Source organism: Acipenser ruthenus, chromosome 32 (assembly GCF_902713425.1).
Source record: "Acipenser ruthenus chromosome 32, fAciRut3.2 maternal haplotype, whole genome shotgun sequence".
Taxonomy (NCBI): domain Eukaryota; kingdom Metazoa; phylum Chordata; class Actinopteri; order Acipenseriformes; family Acipenseridae; genus Acipenser; species Acipenser ruthenus.
Window position 1 is genome coordinate 302431 of NC_081220.1, and position 16397 is coordinate 318827.

Below are 16397 nucleotides of genomic sequence, written 5' to 3' on the forward strand. Positions count from 1 at the left end.
TCTCTGTACCCGCTTCTTCAGGAAATCCACGATTCACTCTGAAGCAAGAACTCTGCTCAAAGTGTTCTTTGTCTTCTTCTCGGTGGGAGCTGAAGGCTCGTCTCCATATAAATCCTATTGGTATGCATTGTGCTGTAGTGTCTGGTGCGGTTTTATCCAGTTGTCTTGAAGCAATACTGTATTATTATTATTATTATTATTATTATTATTATTATTATTATTATTATTATTATTATTATTATTTATTAGCTGACGCCCTTATCCAGGGCGACTTACAATTGTTACAAGATATCACATTATTTTTACATACAATTACCCATTTATACAGTTGTTTTTTTTACTGGAGCAATCTAGGTAAAGTACCTTGCTCAAGGGTACAGCAGCAGTGTCCCCACCGTAGACCCTCTGGTCAAGAGTCCAGAGCCCTAACCACTATGTTTTTACGATTTACTAAAAAAAAATAGAAACACTCAAGAATTTTGACTCCATTAACCAACCAGCCGGAGCAACGCACTTAAAGGTATTTTATTTATAAATGCCGTTTGCTAATAATTTGCATTAAATGCAAAAGTAATGATAGGTATGTTTTCAAATAAGAATTACAATCTGATACTGGCATGCTATTTTTGGGCTGCAGGGCGACTGGGGGAGGCTGGAGAGTGTGGAGTTTAGTGGAACACCCGCTGATTGAAAGAAGGAACTTGCCGCGGGTTGAGGTCTGCTTCTGGGACCGGGCTGTGAAACTTGTGGACCATCACACAACCTCCACCATGTTTAACACTGGGTATGGTTCACTTTTTTTATATACGGCAAGGTGTAGTATTCTGTAGTAAAATTACTACAGCCAGCGAAAGTCCAGTATCGGGGTGCACGGAATGGTTCACAAGACCTCCTCGTTGAAATGGCTTAACGCTCCGAGTCTCTCCATTGTATTCCCCTTGATGTCCTGGTAACTCTTGCTTTTTTCTATTTATTTATTTTTTAAACTTGAGGATCTCTCTCAGTGTCAGCAAACTGATGGGATGGATAGGAGTGTTAGAGAAGGGATGGAGATGAGGCGGCAGAAATACTGAATTCCAGAGATGTAGGCTTTAACGGTAGTGGGGGCTAAGTGAAGAGAATCCCTTGCATGGGCGATGGAGGCTACAATCCGCTGTTCATTAAATCGGAATGGGATGTATTTTGTTTTGAGTGCAGAAAGTTGAAAATGTTTTCCATCCAGTGGTAAATGAAGATTTGGTCGCTGGGGCTAAGGGTGTGGCCATGTAGTGATGAGCAGATTGCAGAAGGTTGGAAAGTGTTGTATTTAGTTGAAAGGCAGAAGTTGTGTTGCAGAGTTTGATGAGGGCTGAGGAGCAGCTGGACCTGAAGAAATATATGAAATCGACTGCTGAGTTGTTTCTAAAAAAGAAGGCAGAGAGATGAGATGCCCGACCATCCTGTTAGTTAATACGGGATTGATCGGCGGTCTGTTTGGAATGGAAAAGATGAACTTTTAATCAGAGGTTTGGGTTTCACAACTCCAGTCAGTCATTCTCCTAATAGTGGAACTCCTTAATTCATAAATCAAACACATTACCAGTCTCGTACCATGTATTAAAGCTTGTAGTATCTGAGAGGATGAGCGGACATATGACTAAATTGTGATAGAAAGTTTGGAGTGTGTGAGATTCGCAGCGATAGCAAATCAGCTTAAATTATGTAGAGCTTGTGGTGTTATGCTGCCATCTAGAGGTTGCGATTGGAATTGAAACTATTGGCTTCAGTGAAGCAGGGTAGCATATATTTTGTTAATGCGATTAAAATCCTTGTCTATGTATAAAACATTTGCTTTATAACAGTTAGTGATAATATAAGTAAGTAAGTAAGTAAGTAAGTAATTAAGTATGGAAGAGGAGCCTGCAATATTTAGATGTCACAATTCGGCGAGTTGAAGCTCTCATGTTGCAAAAGCGCAGCAGCAGGAGCCAGAAGGTTGCAGTCGTGAGGCACAGGCTCGCATTGCCTGTCAAAGCTGCCTGGTCGCCATGGCAACTTACCACTCCCAGTAGTGAGGCGCCGGTGTGAAAGAGTTGCAGAGAAACGGCCTGCAGTGAAAGGAACGAACAAAAAACAAACACAGACAAGGAAGCGGAAATAGTGCTGGGTTAAAGAAAAAAGAGAGAGATAGACAGGAGGGGCAGCCAATAATATACGTGGAGCAGAGCTGGCCCTGCCCGAATAATTGACGAGGCGAGCGCTGCATTGTGTGATTGGCTGGAAATACTACAAGAGGCTGAACTGGGATCAGCTTCCACCCGGAAGAGATCGCGGACGCTACCGTGCAGGACGCCACGGAGGGAAGGAAAGACAGGCTAAAGAAAAGGATAAAGGAGAAGAAAAAAGCAGCACAAAGAGCGAGAGAGCCCTCTACGCCATCCCCCGAATTACACCTAAACACTAACATTTATTTAAACGAGGAACTACAATTAATCAGAGTTCAGAGATTTAGACAAAGAAGCTACATGCCACTCTTGTGTGCAATTCCATTCTAAAACATAAATAATGTGTTTAATATAAATGGTGTGGATATCAAACTGCTTGCACACCCTGGTATGTTTTGACGTTGACCAACATGTGGAATCACATGATTGGTAGAGGTCCAGTTATTTAGCTTTTCTGTTTGAATAGTCACTACACACCCTTAAAAAGTAGACGGAAGAGGAAGAAGAAGGAGGAGAATAACAATTTCACCTTAGTTTGACGACTTATACCTCATTGTGTATAAGAGGTATGTACATTTTTTTCACATTTGAGGTAAGAAAGTTTCAGTCTTTTGATACGGATACAGATGGTAATTCTAAGTGATTTAGTTTTGCCGCTGCAACATGGTAAAAACAGCTAAACTCTTTGAGCTGTATGGAGACTCTCGGTAGTTTCAAACAAGTTTTTCTAACTTGTGCGAGGAACTACCGTTCCTCTCAATTGCAACAAAATTACTTATTGGTCATTGTCAAATAGCAATTGCTATTGTAAAATGCGTGCATCGTTTGTAGCTACAACGATATTGAAATAAATAATATTACCTTTTTGGGTTGCCTTCAATCCGTTTCTTTTTTACCCTTGTCATAACATCTTTCATGGAGCAACAGTTGGTATGTGCGTAAACCCAATCGGGCCTTGATACGAGAACCCTAGTGTGTGCTGAAATAAATAATGCGGTTTTCTACATTAACAAATGCAGCTTATCAGAATGCCGAGTGGTCTAAGGCGCCAGATTCAAGGACTCTGTCTTTCCAAAGAATTTTGTGTTCTGGTCTCTGAATGGAGGCGTGGGTTCAAATCCCACTTTTGACAGTTCAATTTTACGTATTTTTAAAAAGAATACATTTCTTTACCTTACTAGAAAAGATTGTTTTAAGGAAATCAACAGCTGATACCAAACTGTTGTCAGCACTCAATACCATTTTAATTTCCATTTTAAATCAGACTAAAATAGTGTTCCTAACACAGATTGCATTTTTGTTGTAAACAGACTACTTGTTAACCTCACTGAAAATATTTTGTGTCCAAACATGTTATTTAACTTGATTGTTTTAATATTCCAAATAACATATTACTTGAAAAACATCGTCTACCACTGGATCGTGGTCTCAGGCTGGGATGCGAACCATTGAGAACAGTATAAACAATCTATTACTAGACGCAGCTTACAGGAGAAATGCCCTCGTTTAACATGCTAGGATGATCGACTTCGGCATTCTCCAACTGCTGTTTACATTTTCTAACACGTTATGAGGAAGAAAAATATTTTGTGTCCAAACATGTGTTATTTAGTTTGATTGTTTTAATATTCCAAATAACATATTACTTGAAAAACATCGTCTACCACTGGATCGTGGTCTCAGGCTGGGATGTTTTAATATTCCACATAACATATTACTTTGAAAAACATAATATATTTTTGAATACAGTCCTATTTGAGTATTTAAAATATGGTTATATTCAAATGCCAGCAACGGTGTGTTAATTTAACGAAGCGCCTAACGCCGCTCGGAACGTTCGCATTTTTAAATCCTAACGGTCTCTGCTCAGCTGAGTGGAATGTTCACGAGCCGGTTGCCTAGCAGCGTCTCCCCCTCCTTCTCTGCCCCGCCCTCTCGCCCTCTCTCGTTGCTCCAGCTAGGAGTTCAAATTTAGCTTTGTTATATTAGCGCAACTCTTTACTAACTTTTACAAATTAGCTTATTAGGGGCTTCGTGTTTTTAAGATGGTTCAAGTGCAGTCCGGGCAGACTGACTGGAACATCATTACAGTATACCGCACTGCGCTCAGCTTTGTGTGGCGGCTGATACACAAAATAATGTGGCATACAAACATTTTCAAGATCGCAGTGGTGGTAATGTCACGTGTGTCGAATGTGTTGATTATTATTTTATTCAGTATTATCACTTATGATTTTTGAATTTTAATTGGATTGGTTTTCCTTTTTTTGCATAGTTTGTTTATTTGAATTATTGTTTAATTTTTGAGCGTTAGATGCATTTTAATGTGTATTTGTTCACTTAACCATACGTCATCCACTCTCTGGTCCAGACCTCCTCTTAGGGCTCCTGTCCAGACGCCTGTTTGGACAGCCCTCTCCATAGGGTGCTGCGCTTCAGCTGAAGGCCTCAGGAGAGATCTTGATATCCTGACATAAACCACGAACGCAAAGGTTCTTGTCAGTACCTCTTTTCAAATGTCTTCAATCACCAAGTTCCGCAGTCCTCCCAGAGTGAGTCCACGAAAAAAAATAACAAAACGAAACTGACACTGTCCGTGCACAAAAAAAAACCCCAACCACTCGCTGTCTAATCTCGTCCTCTTTATTTTCGTTTACTTCCCTCGGCTTCTCCCTCTTTCCTATTCCGGTATCTCCTAGTTCCATGCTCCCAGTCTCTTAGTTCCTCACCCTTTTAATACCTCAAAGCCCTTTTAATTCCAGGTGTGTACAGGTACCTGCAATTGTTTGGGGCGGGACCTGAGGTCCGTGTGCACCGTGCTTGTGATAAACAAAACAAAAAAATACTTTAATTACGAACTCCGTTTCACCCGTGCACCAAACAAAATAGACAAATAACAATCAACACAGCAAAAAACACAGTGCAAACATTAGATGAGAAAAGCCCCTTTGTGCCAGTGCGCATTCAGAGGAGACGCGCTGAGAGTATCCGTCTTCTGTGTCACTCAGTACTGCCAGCTTTTCCCTATTGGTGATATATTGGTCAGCATAGCTGCTTTCCAAGTTATTGACCAGAGACGATTCCCAGCCAGTACAACTGTGTTTATGCCCACGTTTCAAATAATGAAATTTATAAAAGCAAATCGCATTGTTTTATGTTTTCTTTACTTTTAAAGCTGAGAATCAAACACACTTCCGACAACTTAATAGCCCTGCTGGTTACGAACACGTATTGAGTCGGCTGTTTCCTATGACCCTGGTGATACCGAGTGTTTTCCTAGTATCAGCGTCGGCATTACCATGTGTTTGGCATGCTTGCTGTACACTCTAGCATTGCATAATAAGCTGGCATTACACCAGGACTTCGTGGCGCAACGGTAGCGCGTCTGACTCCAGATCAGAAGGTTGCGTGTTCAAATCACGTCGAGGTCAAAGACGCCTTTGTTTTTATTCTGCACTATTTCATTTTTTAACGTGTTTGAATTTGACTGTTTCCGGACATTTATTTATACAATTTAGCCTGCACAACATATTGATTGTATATCGATCAAACAGAGATTTATTGTATTGCGATTCATTTTTATGTTTCATTTGATACAGCACAATAAACTAAAGTGAATCCAAAATTACTGTTGACCAGTCTTCATTGACACAGTTAGGTAATAAAGTTATATTAACACTTCCTTGCATGAGATAGAGAACATAGCTATAGAAATACTAGTTTTGAAGAAATTTAAAGTACAGCAAGTAATGATTGGTACCTTTAAGCTTAACAGACCTTTAAGAATTAACAACGACTTTCAATGTACACGTTTTAGAGCTCAGCGTTTGTTGAGGCAGTTCAAGCGCTGCACTTTCCAGTGCCATTTTCTAATGTGATTAAGAAATGCAAAAAGCATCATCCCTGGGTGGGCTTGAACCACCAACCTTTCGGTTAACAGCCGAACGCGCTAACCGATTGCGCCACAGAGACCAACCTGTTAAGCCGCCAAAGCATACGGGAGTGATTAGCAAGGCGAGATGCTGCAGAACGTGATTGAGGGAGCAGAACTCAGCAGAACCTGAGATCACATCTAAGATGAAAGCAACACGGGGCAGGAAAGTCTATGTAATCCATTATGGCAGCACAGCATATGTCGTTTTGTTAGATAACACCCTGGGAGACAACAGAGCAGTGTGTGTAAATAGCTACAATGGAAACCATATACTTACGACTTAATTTTGATACAGAACTGTGGTCATGTGTAATCTGTTTTCATTATGATAATAAAGCTAGAGTTCAGTGGATTATATTTGGAATCTTTGGTTCTGTCATTCAGTATATTCTTAAATAAGATGACAAATTAATAGCTCAGTTGGTTACAGTGAAAGTACCATTCACCAGTCAGCCCGGCTAGCTCAGTCGGTAGAGCATGAGACTCTTAATCTCAGGGTCGTGGGTTCGAGCCCCACGTTGGGCGTCCTTTTTAAATACAAATTGAAGATGTTTCTTCGAGACAACGGAGCAATGTCTGATTCTGTTCACATTGTATACAGTATTGCAACAAAATTACTTATTGGTCATTGTCAAATAGCAATTGCTATTGTAAAATGCATGCATCGTTTATAGCTATAACGATATTGAAATAAATAATCTTACTTTTTTGGATTGACTTCAATCCGTTTCTTTTTTTTAGAATTGTCTTAACATCATTCATGGAGCAACAGTTGGTATGTGCGTAAACCCAATCGGGCCCTGATACGAGAACCCTAGTGTGTGCTGAAATAAATAATGCGGTTTTCTACATTAACAAATGCAGCTTATCAGAATGCCGAGTGGTCTAAGGCACCAGATTCAAGGACTCTGTCTTTCCAAAGAATTTTGTGTTCTGGTCTCTGAATGGAGGCGTGGGTTCAAATCCCACTTTTGACAGTTCAATTTTACGTATTTTTAAATAGAATACATTTCTTTATTTTACTAGAAAAGATTGTTTTAAGGAAATCAACAGCTGATACCAAACTGTTGTCAGCACTCAATACCATTTTAATTTCCATTTTAAATCCGAATAAAATAGTGTTCCTAACACAAATTGCATTTTTGTTGTAAACAGACTACTTGTTAACCTCACTGAAAATATTTTGTGTCCAAACATGTTATTTAACTTGATTGTTTTAATATTCCAAATAACATATTACTTGAAAAACATCGTCTACCACTGGATCGTGGTCTCAGGCTGGGATGCGAACCATTGAGAACAGTATAAACAATCTATTACTAGACGCAGCTTACAGGAGAAATGCCCTCGTTTAACATGCTAGGATGATCGACTTCGGCATTCTCCAACTGCTGTTTACATTTTCTAACACGTTATGAGGAAGAAAAATATTTTGTGTCCAAACATGTGTTATTTAGTTTGATTGTTTTAATATTCCACATAACATATTACTTTGAAAAACATAATATATTTTTTAATACAGTCCTATTTGAGTATTTAAAATATGGTTATATTCAAATGCCAGCAACGGTGTGCTAATTTAACGAAGCGCCTAACGCCGCTCGGAACGTTCGCATTTTTAAATCCTAACGGTCTCTGCTCAGCTGAGTGGAATGTTCACGAGCCGGTTGCCTAGCAGCGTCTCCCCCTCCTTCTCTGCCCCGCCCTCTCGCCCTCTCTCGTTGCTCCAGCTAGGAGTTCAAATTTAGCTTCGTTATATTAGCGCAATTCTTTACTAACTTTTACAAATTAGCTTATTAGGGGCTTCGTGTTTTTAAGATGGTTCAAGTGCAGTCCGGGCAGACTGACTGGAACATCATTACAGTATACCGTACTGCGCTCAGCTTTGTGTGGCGGCTGATACACAAAATAATGAACGACTGTTCATTATTTTGTGGCATACAAACATTTTCAAGATCGCAGTGGTGGTAATGTCACGTGTGTCGAATGTGTTGATTATTATTTTATTCAGTATTATCACTTATGATTTTTGAATTTTAATTGGATTGGTTTTCCTTTTTTTGCATAGTTTGTTTATTTGAATTATTGTTTAATTTTTGAGCGTTAGATGCATTTTAATGTGTATTTGTTTACTTAACCATACGTCATCCACTCTCTGGTCCAGACCTCCTCTTAGGGCTCCTGTCCAGACGCCTGTTTGGACAGCCCTCTCCATAGGGTGCTGCGCTTCAGCTGAAGGCCTCAGGAGAGATCCTGATATCCTGACATAAACCACGAACGCAAAGGTTCTTGTCAGTATCTCTTTTCAAATGTCTTCAATCACCAAGTTCCGCAGTCCTCCCAGAGTGAGTCCACGAAAAAAAATAACAAAACGAAACTGACACTCTCCGTGCACAAAAAAAACCCCCAACCACTCGCTGTCTAATCTCGTCCTCTTTATTTTCGTTTACTTCCCTCGGCTTCTCTCTCTTTCCTATTCCGGTATCTCCTCGTTCCATGCTCCCAGTCTCTTAGTTCCTGTGGCAAAGTGCCCGCCCCTGTGTGTATTTTGTGTGTTATGTGTTGTATGTATGGTGCGTATGTTAATGTTGGTGTATAGATTGGTACACGGGATATAAACGGGTCTGTGTTTCACGTGTATTTAAAAAGTGTAGATTTATATTTAGGCACGGGATTGCACATCACGCACGTGCATTTAAAATATAATATGTGAACACGGGGTTTCACGTAATGAATTCACGTGCTGGGATTCAAGTGAATAATTAATTAGTAATTGAATCCCAGCACAACAGTATAAATAGGCACATTTTTAGTCACTCGGGGTTAGGTGTTCGGTGAGTGGAGAACGGGATTGGAGACGGAGGTATTTGTGAATTATAAAAGAATAGTTAAATCTGCTCACCGTGTTTTGTTCGTCTGTCTGTGCACTGTTTAGTTCGTTTTGTTTGTCCTTTTATTTTGGCGTATAGTGCCGTGTCCTGTGTTTTTGTGCCGTTTTCAACCCTTTTATTTGTTAATAAACGCTGAGTGCAGCCATTGCACTCAGCTCATCACAACCCCTGTCTGTGTTTGAATTCCTTTCTGGTCTGACGCCACCCACTCTGGCCGTCTTTGTGACAGTTCCTCACCCTTTTAATACCTCAAAGCCCTTTTAATTCCAGGTGTGTACAGGTACCTGCAATTGTTTGGGGCGGGACCTGAGGTCCGTGTGCACCGTGCTTGTGATAAACAAAACAAAAAGATACTTTAATTACGAACTCCGTTTCACTCGTGCACCAAACAAAATAGACAAATAGCAATCAACACAGCAAAAAACACAGTGCAAACATTAGATGAGAAAAGCCCCTTTGTGCCAGTGCGCATTCAGAGGAGACGCGCTGAGAGAATCCGTCTTCTGTGTCACTCAGTACTGCCAGCTTTTCCCTATTGGTGATATATTGGTCAGCATAGCTGCTTTCCAAGTAATTGACCAGAGACGATTCCCAGCCAGTACAACTGTGTTTATGCCCACGTTTCAAATAATGAAATTTATAAAAGCAAATCGCATTGTTTTATGTTTTCTTTACTTTTAAAGCTGAGAATCAAACACACTTCCGACAACTTAATAGCCCTGCTGGTTACGAACACGTATTGAGTCGGTTGTTTCCCATGACCCTGGTGATACCGAGTGTTTTCCTAGTATCAGCGTCGGCATTACCATGTGTTTGGCATGCTTGCTGTACACTCTAGCATTGCATAATAAGCTGGCATTACACCAGGACTTCGTGGCGCAACGGTAGCGCGTCTGACTCCATATCAGAAGGTTGCGTGTTCAAATCACGTCGAGGTCAAAGACGCCTTTGTTTTTATTCTGCACTATTTCATTTTTTAACGTGTTTGAATTTGACTGTTTCCGGACATTTATTTATACAATTTAGCCTATACAACATATTGATTGTATAGCGATCAAACAGATATTTATTGTATTGCGATTCATTTTTATGTTTCATTTGATACAGCACAATAAATTAAAGTGAATCCGAAATTACTGTTGACCAGTCTTCATTGACACAGTTGGGTAATAAAGTCATATTAACACTTCCTTGCATGAGATAGAGAACATAGCTATAGAAATACTCGTTTTGAAGAAATTTAAAGTACAGCAAGTAATGATTGGTACCTTTAAGCTTAAAACAGTTAACTACTCAGTTGGTTGAGGAGGTCAGAGGGGATGATAAAGCTCTGTCTTATCAAAGAGGGCATGGTCAAGGTTCCCGGTATCCATCTAGGAATCAGGGTCATCAGTTAGATCGGTACGATGAAGGGGGTCAGCCAATCTGTCGAGGTTGTCAGCGTAGTGGTCATATTTTGAGGAGGTGTCGAGAAAGAAATCAAGTAAGACCGACTTTAAACTAATTTCACCCAAGGTTGTGGACCAGACGTTGGGTATAGAGATTACCGGTCCTTCAGAGGTGGAGACTGAATGTAATTGGGGATTGTCCCATACTTATTGTATCGATGGGGGGTGTAGATACACCTTGTCTTATAGATACTGGGTCTCAAGTGACCATCTTAAAGGAGAGCTATTTTCGTAGTCATTTTGGTGGTAAAGAGAAACTGCTTCGGGATCCATCAAGGTGGTTAACCATTGTAGCTGGTAATGGGTTAACAATACCGTATTGTGGGTATGTAGAACTGGACATCAAAGTATGTGGACAGTTGATTCCTAATAAAAGAGTTATCATAGTGAAGGATAGTTGTGGTGGTCTCATGCCAGGTCTACTTGGGATGAATGTTATTCAGGAGTGTCGGGATAGCTTCTTTAGCCAGTTTGGGTTTGGCTATTTGGAGAAAATGACGGCTGCATCTACTCAGGAGAAAGTGTGGCAGCAAACTCTAAGAGTTTATGAGCATAGCTTACAATCGAGTACAAAGGATGGCAAATTGGGGGTGGTTAAGCCAATTCCAGGGCGTATAGTTGAGATACCTGCCCAGTCTGAAAAGGTTGTGGTGTGCAAAATAGATTGTAGGCTGGGGAGAAATGGGGTGGCACTTTTAGAACCCAATGGAACCGAAGTTCTCCCTGGAAATGTAATGGTGGCACGTTGCTTAGTGAAAATTGAGCAGGGTCGGGTGCCAGTTAGGATTTTAAATCTCAGTGACGTTGCAGTATGTTTGCCTTCCCATGTTCAATTAGGAGAACTGTTTGAAGTGGAATCTATCGATACCGGCCAGGGTCCTGAGATCCAGCTTGAGTTTGTAACAGACCAGGTGGTGCGTGTTAACGTCCATTCCCAGCAGGAGGCGGTAGATCAGTGCGCTGCTGTGCAGGGCCGGGGGTCTTCGTTTGAACTGCCAGTGCCTATTGATTTGCAGGGGACAGAGTTGACTTTAGAGCAGCAAGGGAAACTCATTAAACTACTGTACGAACACAGAGAGGTGTTCTCTGAACACGAAGATGACTATGGTGCTATGGAAACGGTCACTCATCGGATCCCTACAGGTAATACTGCACCAATTCGGGACCGATATCATCAGATTCCTCCTAAGCTGTATAGTGAGGTAAAGGAACTGTTAATTCGGATGTTAGATACTGAAGTAATCACGGAAAGTTGTAGTCCATGGGCGTCTCCAATAGTTTTAGTTAAGAAGAAAGACAACACCATTAGGTTTTGTGTAGATTATAGAAAGCTAAATGCTCACACCTGTAAAGATGCCTATCCATTACCAAGGATTGAGGAGTCTTTGGCCTCTTTGAAAAAATCTAAGATATTTTCTACTTTGGATTTGGCTTCAGGTTATTGGCAAGTTAAAATGCACCCGGATGATCAAGCTAAGACTGCCTTTGTTACGCCCATGGGACTGTATGAATTCAAGCGCATGCCCTTTGGGCTGTGTAATGCGCCTGGGACTTTTCAAAGATTAATTGAGAGATGCCTAGGGGATCAGAACTTCGACACTCTCCTACTGTACTTGGATGATATAATTGTCTTTTCTCCTGACTTTGACAGCCATTTAAACAGCTTAGACCTGGTGTTTGGACGTTTGAAGAAACATGGCTTAAAGCTAAAGCCAGCCAAGTGTCACCTGTTACAGGAAAAGGTGAGCTACTTGGGGCACGTGGTTTCTGAACAAGGGATTGAACCAGACCCTGAGAAGATATGGGCTGTCAAAGAATGGAAAGCACCCTCCAATGTAAAAGAACTGAGATCTTTTCTTGGAATGGTTGGGTACTACCGCCGTTTCATTTTTGATTTTGCCAAGATTGCCTCTCCCTTGCATGTCTTACTTTGCGGGACGTCAAAATACAAGCGGTCTGGCTCCAAGAAATCTGCTGCCAGCTGGAAGTGGGAGGTGGAACAAGAGCAGGCCTTTCAGACACTTAAAGGTCAGTTATTGGTAGCCCCTATATTGGCTTATGCTGATTATTGGCAACCATTTGTTCTTTATACAGATGCCAGTAAGGTTGGAGTGGGAGCTGTTTTATCCCAGGTACAAGAAGGTAAAGAGAGGGTAATAGCATATGCCAGTCAAAGTTTACGTCCTGCGGAACGTAATGATGCTAACTACAGCTCATTTAAGCTTCAGTTTTTGGCTCTAAAATGGGCCATTACAGAAAAGTTTAAAGCGTATTTGGCTGTCTCACCCTTTTGTAGTATATACTGATAACCCTCTTGCACATTTGAATACGGCCAGGTTGGGAGCATTGGAGCAGCGGTGGGTTGCTCAACTGTCCAACTATCAATTTGAGATGAAATACCGAGCTGGGAAAACAAACGGCAATGCGGACGTGCTGTCTAGGTGGCCTCAGGTGCAAGATTACAGCGATACTGTAGAAGATCTTGCAGTTGCACCAGCGCAGGTCTGTATTCCCCAACAGGTGGTTCAAGCCTGTTTACAAGTGCTTCCAGCAGTGGAGTCGGGGGTTGCTTCCACGCAGATGGCCCAGGGGGAAGCAGTACTCGAAGTCTTCCCAGACGGTGGATGGAAGCAGGCGCAGCAAGAGGACCCAGGGGTGAGTGCAGTGTTACAATTGAAAGTAAAAGGAAGGTTCCCTAACTGGCAAGAGAGAAATGATCAGTCCTCTGAGTGTTGGCAGTTATTGAAGCAATGGAGCAAGTTGCACAAGGAGTGGATTATTATGTCGAGTATAAGGATCCACGAAACTTTGACATAGTACAGCAAGTGGTGGTACCCGTTAACTGTAAGACTTTTGTATTGGAACAACTACATGATCATGCTGGTCATTTTGGGTCTGAGAAGACATGGGGGTTAGTGAGGACACGCCTTTACTGGACTAATATGCAGGCTGATATTCAGCAGTGGTGTGCGCAGTGTTGCACCCGGAAGACTCCTCAAGAGTATGCCCCATTAGTGCCGATCACTACATCGGCACCTCTACAATTAGTTTCTATGGACTTCCTTACTTTAGAAAAAGCAGCTAGTGGCCATGAACATATCTTGGTGATCACTGATCATTTTACTTGATATGCCATTGCAGTACCTACTAGAAATCGGACTGCAGTTACAATGGCTAGGACCTTGTGGCAGAACTTTATATTACATTATGGCTGCCCCTTGCAATTTCACTCTGATCAAGGTCCAAATTTTGAATCGCAGGTTATGAGGGAGCTTTGTGCTCTGTATGGCGTAAAGAAATCGCATACAACACCTTATCATCCTGCTGGGAATGGACAATGAGTGTTTTAATCGTACCTTGTTGAGGATGTTGGCCACATTGGGGAGGGAGAAAAGGTACAGGTGGTCTGACTTTGTTTTGGAAATGGTACACGCTTACAATAACACTGTTAATGCTTCCACAGGTTTTGCTCCTTTTTACTTGATGTATGGAAGATATGCTCGTTTACCTATTGATTTGACACTTGAATGGTCTGGAGAGGGACAGACTGTGGATGGGTGGGTACAGCAGCATCACAAAAGGATGTGTTATGCTTATGGGAAGACTGGGGAACTGTCAGAACAAGCTGCTATGGCCCAGAAGCACCACTTTGATAAGAAAGCTCGGGGCGGCCCATTAATACCAGGGCAGAGAGTGTTGGTCAGAAATAAACGCTACCGTGGGAAAGGTAAATTGGTGGATAGATGGGAGGTAGAACCGTACTATATCGTAAAACAGTCAAATTTAGATTTGCCTGTTTATGTTGTTAAAAGGGAAGATGGGATAGGTGATGAGAGGGTGCTCCATCGTAATTTATTAACTCCCTGTCTTTTTCCTCCAGTCAAATCTGTAGTGGAAGGGGAACCATCCTCTGTCCAGGGAGAGCCATCTCTGTGGGGGTATCCCGGGGTGGGTTTGTGTTTTCCTGGGGTATTGCAGCATCTGGGGGAAGATCGGCTACCCATGAGCGTGAGATTCCTGCCCCTATTGCGCCTACGGGGTCGGCGGTACTTAGTTTAAAGTATCCTAGAGCTTAGGGTCTGATGTGAAAAGAAACGTCCATACCTCTTATACACAATGAGATATAAGTAGTCAAACTAAGGTAAAATTATTATTCTCCTTCTTCCTCCTCTTCCGTCTACTTTTTAAGGGTGTGTAGCAACTATTCAAACAGAAAAGCTAAATAACTGGACATCTACCAATCATGTGACTCCATATGTTGGTCAATGTCAGAACATACCAGGGAATGCAAGCAATTTGATATCCACACCATTTATATTAAACAAATTATGTGTTTTAAAACGGCACAAATCGCACATATGTTTTAAAACGGCACATTTTGCAGGAGGGGGAAAAAAATAATAGTGGTTTGAACTTGAAACATGACGTTCTTGAAGAGCACACGACCTTGAAATGCGTTCATTTTTTAAGCTTGCATCCAAGCCTGACCAGCTTTCGCTGAAAACCTGAAGGTTCTGCTCGATTCTAGAAATTTGATTTCCTGTTTGAAAATGTCTAGTTTCCTGTTTGTTTGGTAGATACCAGAATGGAATTGCACACAAGTGGCATGTAGCTTCCTTGTCTTTTGACAGCAGTATTGAGCAGCTTTCTGGCTGCCTCAGTTGGTAGAGCATTGGCCTTTGATTCCTAGTATTTGGTTCAAGTTCCACAGGAAACACATGTCATTTCTTCCTCATTCTCTGGTGTCTTTAAAGGTTGGCTCTCTCATTATATGAGTTGAAGCTGTGCTGTGCAGTTGAGTTTGGTATTCAGCAGCTGTCTGGCTGCCTCACTTGGTATGGTTTGGATTCAGGTACCCCTCCTGGGCTCTCTAACTCGTCTGATTTTTGTGTGATTCTCAGCACTCTGGCTGGCTTAGTATGGTTTTGGTTGTGCATTACCCCTTTCCACCGCTGGGTGGAGCCTTGGGCACATGTTCAGAAGTAGGCGGTCATGACATTTCAGAACCCATAACCTCCTACTGCTACAAATATGCCTAAGTTGTTTTTCGTTCATTTTACACTGATTTTATTATTTTGTATTTTTAAATGTTTGAGTTAGTGCACTTTTATATGCTAATGCATTTTCTGTTGTGGTCAAAATTTTAAGAAAAAAAAGTTGTTAAAACCACCACCAGTGTAATAACGAGGTATTGCATGCCAATGGAAATATTATTATTATTATTATTTATTTCTTAGCAGACGCCCTTATCCAGGGCGACTTACAATTGTTACAACATATCACATTATACATTATTTCACATTATACAGATATCACATCATTTTTACATACAATTACCCATTTATACAGTTGGGTTTTTACTGGAGCAATCTAGGCAAAGTACCTTGCACAAGGTCGACAGCAGCGCAGTCTTGTGTTATTGGTGTATTTTCGATGACATGCAATAACTCATTATTCCAGTGGAGGCGCTGTGGTTTAAACAACTTTTTTTTCTCAATTTTGACCACGATAGAAAATGCTGTATTTTTAGGTCACGGGATCCACTGGCCGGGTAGCTCAGTTATTAGAGCCGTGGACTCATACCCTCAGGGCTGTGGATTCGAGCACCCCTTGATTGTTAATGTCAAATACATTTCCTGAGTGCAGGCAGGTGGTCCAGTGGATTTGTTTGCTTCTCTCGTGTGTGTGTGTTACACTTGGTGCACTGAGTTCAATCACTCATTTCTGTAGTCTTTCATTTTTAAAGAATGAACCTTACTGACAGTGTCCCACATCTGACAGATAGATAACACAGGGGTCTGGTTTGTTAGCCCAGCATCCATATGACTATTGGTGGGCAGGGTTCAAATCTGGGCAAGGGAATTCAATGTGATAATTAATGCTTTGTTTTTTACATTTATTTTCACAGAATCTTTGAGGC

At 41.3% G+C, this 16397-nt stretch overlaps 4 non-coding genes across 4 annotated transcripts; 3 read left to right on the forward strand and 1 right to left on the reverse strand.

Moving 5' to 3' along the window:
- The first annotated feature begins 5563 nt into the window (after positions 1-5563).
- Positions 5564-5635, forward strand: trnaw-cca (transfer RNA tryptophan (anticodon CCA)). Its single transcript has one exon. It is a non-coding gene; the product is annotated as a tRNA-Trp (tRNA).
- A 467-nt stretch (positions 5636-6102) lies between these two features.
- Positions 6103-6176, reverse strand: trnan-guu (transfer RNA asparagine (anticodon GUU)). The gene has a single exon. It is a non-coding gene; the product is annotated as a tRNA-Asn (tRNA).
- A 414-nt stretch (positions 6177-6590) lies between these two features.
- On the forward strand, positions 6591-6663 carry trnak-cuu (transfer RNA lysine (anticodon CUU)). Its single transcript has one exon. It is a non-coding gene; the product is annotated as a tRNA-Lys (tRNA).
- A 3233-nt stretch (positions 6664-9896) lies between these two features.
- trnaw-cca (transfer RNA tryptophan (anticodon CCA)) lies at positions 9897-9968 on the forward strand. The gene has a single exon. It is a non-coding gene; the product is annotated as a tRNA-Trp (tRNA).
- The last annotated feature ends 6429 nt before the right edge of the window (positions 9969-16397 follow it).